The following is a 4,919-nucleotide window of genomic DNA, read 5'->3' as shown; positions in this document are numbered from 1 at the left end:
TCCTCGGGCGGGGACAGGTGCCGGTGCCGGGTCAGCCTGGGGACTGCCGCCAGGCGAACACCCCTCCTTGGGCGGGACAGGCGCCGGACGACTGGGACCAGCCNCGGGTCCCTCCTCAGCAGTCTGCTCTCCCCTGCAGTGCACTGGAGCCGAACTTATTCTTTCTTAACTGGCATTTTATATTGTTTGATTTACAGCTCAACCCCCACCGCACGGGCGCACGCTCACCTCACCACCATTCTGTGAACTTGCTTGAAGCTTGCGTCCTCCTGAAGGGTGTGTGAACGTATGTATGAACAATAAGCAAGACCCGTAAAAGGTGGAACAGGGGCGGGTCAGGAACTGGTTCCAACGACCAGATTCGGGCTAAAGTCAGCCACTGAGCCCAAGATGGATCCCCACAGGTGCTGATCATAACTCTTTCCCCTTCTCCTCCTTTCCTGAGTCTGTAGCATCCAGTTCTGCAGGAGAGGTTCTCAGCTTCTGCGGGCCTGCAGTGGAAAGCCCTGCCCAGCAGCCAGGCTGCTTCCTGTTGATAACTTGGTTTTGGCCTCAGCCAGAACGCTGACTCCAGGAGGCCCCACCCCCTTCAGAACCCAGCACCCAGATGAGTTTATGGGACTTGTAATGATGCATCTTGCCTTTTCCTGTAGTTCTCGAATCACTGGGATCAGAAGTAAGATACCTGAATGGCAAAGCTGTTGGAAATCGCTGTGTTTGTGGATATGCTGAAGGCGACCACAAGGGAACAAGCAGCCTGCAACTACCGCTTTGGTTGTTGTTTCAGGCAAGAATTCACTATGGCTCTCCAAAGGCATTTGTTGTGGATGGGCTTGGTGCTGCTCTTGTGAACCAATCTCTTAATGAATAAAGGAGCCAATCACTGGGCGAGTAGGCGGGACTTCCAGGTTGGGTGGAGGAGGAGAGGAAACAGGAGAGAGTTAGGTTCTTTTTGGAATGGGGACAGAGATGGGTAAGATGTAGCTGCTACAGTTTCCTGGGATCCGCCACCGGAGGAATCAGATTTTAATAAGGTTTACAAGATTAGGTTTTAGTTATTGTGCCCAGAGATTGAGTTACCATTGTTTCTGAATTGAGTCTGTGTTGTGTTTTCCTTCAGACAGTGGCAGCTGCCAGTGGGTGGAGAGATTGTGGAGTTCTGAGTCAGTCTCCACGAGATTAAAAACAGATCGGCCATTGCTCACCTGTGCATGGCCGGCCAGACTGCTGTGGCAGAGTTGACGCCACTAGGGAGGGAACGTGCCTGCTAGATATTTTTTAATATTTCCTGCTACAGGCATTGATGTTTGAAACTGAAATTTGGTTAGCTACTTATCTATCACCCACAATGTGACTTTTTGGTTTACTCTGTTTGAGACAGGGCCTTTCTATATATGGGTCAGGCTGGCCTTGAATTCTTGGTCCCTTGAGTCTCTCAAATGCTGGAATTAAATGCGGGTAACACCAGGGCCAGTTACTTTCCCCACTGCGCACATAGTTTGGAAGTTTGAGGAGTTAGTAATTTCGAGGTTGAAATTCAAAGTTTTTATTAAAATGCACTTCAGTGTTGAATTCATCTGACTCAGCAAGATGTATTATTTTCCAAATCTCAGTTTTGTTTCTCACCTCAGAACCATTATATATATATATATATATATATATATATATATATATATATATATATATATATCAGATTAGCTCCATTCATCAAATATTTTCTTCAGATGCTTAAGATTAGAATCTAATGGCCTATTGCCTGTTTCTATATTCTCATAATACATTTTTATGTTTCTCCATCTTTTCCTTTAATCCATCTTCTCTTTTATGAAACAAATCTGTTTATATATCATTTTATGGTCACATTTTACATATACGTGTGTACTCTCACACATGTGTGCATGCACATGTGCACCTGTGTTTCTCGCGCATGTGAAGATCATCCATGTTAGTGAAGACAGACATGTCTTCCTTCTTCACCTCCTCTGTTATCTTGTAAGCATCTTTGTCCGATTCTTAAACCACAGACTAGCAACTGCATCTCTTGAGACAGGTTCTCCTTAGAATTCTGTGAGAAGTTGTCTTTAAAAAAAAATCCACAACAACCCTGAAGAATGTTTGTGTGTGTGCATTCTATTTTGTGCAGTTTTGGTTTCTGTATTATTTTCCAATTAAAATATTGAGTTCTACAGTATTACGAGTCTCACTGGCATTTCTTATGGTTGGCTAATTCTGAAGCTATAGATAAGCAGTAATCTAAATGGAAAGGATTTAGCCCTAATTGCTTTTTATCCATAAGCAAGCTAATAGTTATTCTCATTTGTTCCTTCATTTTACAAACATACATGGAATACTTATAGGTCAGATGCTGTGCTAGGCACTGCTACACAAATAGAAATCCCACAGTCAACATCTTCACATAACTCTCTGTCTAGGGTCATTAACAGGGCCTGTGGCCAACTGTCTGGGGATTAGGTCTTTAATTGGTATTGGATCTGTTTCCTGTTTTCCAGGCCACCTATGTGCTTGACATTTTTTTTCTTTATGTTTGTGCTGAAAACCCAAACAAAACCTGCAATTGTATAGTGAGCAAAAAGAGGCCAAGGAGGTATCTACAAGTGATTTCTGCCATGGGATTCAGGACTCAGGAGCCATTTTCTGTGTTCTGGCCAGACATCTGGCTACATAGTCTATTGTTATTAGCCACCCCCACTCCAACAACAGGAAGCAGTCATGAAATAGAGTTAAGAAACTGGTGCACACAGTAACATGGCAGATTAATTATTAACTGACATTTAAATTAAGGAGGAAATAGAAAGCTCATTACTCAAAATGAATGCCAGACATTAATTCACTGAACTTTATAGCGCGATACAAGGCCTCTTTCAAATGTTATCAAGCATGGTATAGAGGTAAAGTCACACTGACTTTCTGGCTTTTTTTCTTGCATAAAAATAGACTCTTATGGAGGTACGGACCCCCACTTTTTTTTTCTTGAATTCACGTCTGTTTGTACTGGATATCAGAAGAACTGAAGAATACTAGATTTCATCCCTCACAAAGTAACCTTGATTAGTTGATGCAAATGCACAGATCCCAACAGAAATGAGTGGAAAATTTGTTCTAGGAAAAAAAAACCAACCTCCTCCTTGCTATGAATTGGAACCTCTGGTATCTTCAGCATTTGTGCTTACGTGATTTTATTACAGCCCCTACTCCAAGAAGACACCTTGTGAAACGAACCTCAGCTAAAAGCTTGCAATTTCTCCACTGGCCTTTTCAAAAATCAAAGCTTTGTGTCTTCTTAACCTGGAAGTAAAAAATGTTATGCTTCGTTGAAGTACTGAAAAATCTCCCGTTTGTTACCAAGCATTCGAAAATTAATGAGTCTGAGTTCCCTCATTGGACTCAGGTGGTTTCTCAATGCCTGGCTGAATGTTTTCCTCCTGAATTGTGACACAAGGATGGCTTGGGTTGTTTTTAGGTGTGGAGTCCAGAACTTTTAAAGCAGCTCCTGCAATGTTTGAAGGGAGCTGCCATGATGAAAGTGGAACTGAGGGGCCTTGAAGAAGCAAGCAGTCGGGGATGGAGTCCCAGCAGCTGCCCACCTCAGGGATCAAAGATGCATATCTCTGCTGCTTGTGAGTGGCACCGTTTCTATGCCTTCCCTTTTAGACCTCTAATTGGACTGCATCTGGGTTTGAAGACTGCTTATTATTCCCAAAGGACGAGTGTGGGACTGAAAAGACTCCTAGCTAGTCCTCAGGTAGACAGGACACACCACAGACTGGAGCACCCGCTGTCCATTATTCTCAGCAGACCTGGTCCATTTTCATTGTCAAAGCCATCAAATGCGACAGGTTATGGCCTTTCAAATAATTGAAAATAGTTTTAATGTTAGCACTTATTTTTCTGGGTGAATAAAATTAGCTACTTGTGGAGTAAGGATTAATCCTTTTAATTTATTACTTATCAAAAGGATTTATAAAATGAGTAGTGTAGCTTGGCTTAAACCTGTGAGGCTTCAATCATTTTTATATGAACAGATTGGAAGAGTGCAGATGCTGCAGCAACAAGAAACACAGATAATGCTTGGGATGGATTGACTCAGTTTCCTTCACGACCTTCCACTATCTCAGAAGAGAATCTACAATGGTATAAGGGGAAGAATTTCCCCTCTTTAGTTCTCAAGGTTCTTTCTGATTCAAGTTCTATACACTTAAGAGTTATAATATTAACATTTCTGTGAATTTTATTATGTAACACCAATTTATCAATAATATATGATATTATATAATATCAACATAATAAAATTAACTTGTTATGTAATATAATGGGAGCTAAGATGTGCCATAAACAGATTATAGCTATAAGTGTCCGATTAATTTTATGTAAATATGCAAATATTGCATACAAAGTAGAACTAAATCATTTAGTATTTATAAATATAGGTTAATTATCAATTTTATTTTATATAAAATATCATTTGCATTCATACTTTCTGTGTTTGGGGACCAAATTTTTAAAACAATTTTATTGATCGGAGCTAAGATGAACTGTAAAATGCAAATATTTGTCATTATAGTTTAGGCATATTTCTTACATAAAGGTGTAGAATTCTAAGAATTATGATATGTGAACTTGACACTAATAGTTTTTTATATAGAAAAATATGTTTTATATGTTGACTTTTATCTAAACTATACATCTTTAAAATGAACTCAAAATATATGTTCATATATATACACACATATATATGTATACACACGCACACACACACACACACACACACATATATATATATCTCAACAGTCTAGTCATTGAATTCAGTCATAAGAAATTATATTATTCATTTTATGAAAAATTGATGGCTATTGGAGTGCTAAGTGACAAACTATTTGATGTCCCCATTAAAAATCAAT

This window comes from Mus pahari, chromosome 9 (assembly GCF_900095145.1).
Source record: "Mus pahari chromosome 9, PAHARI_EIJ_v1.1, whole genome shotgun sequence".
Lineage (NCBI taxonomy): Eukaryota > Metazoa > Chordata > Mammalia > Rodentia > Muridae > Mus > Mus pahari.
This window is presented reverse-complemented; position numbering follows the sequence as displayed.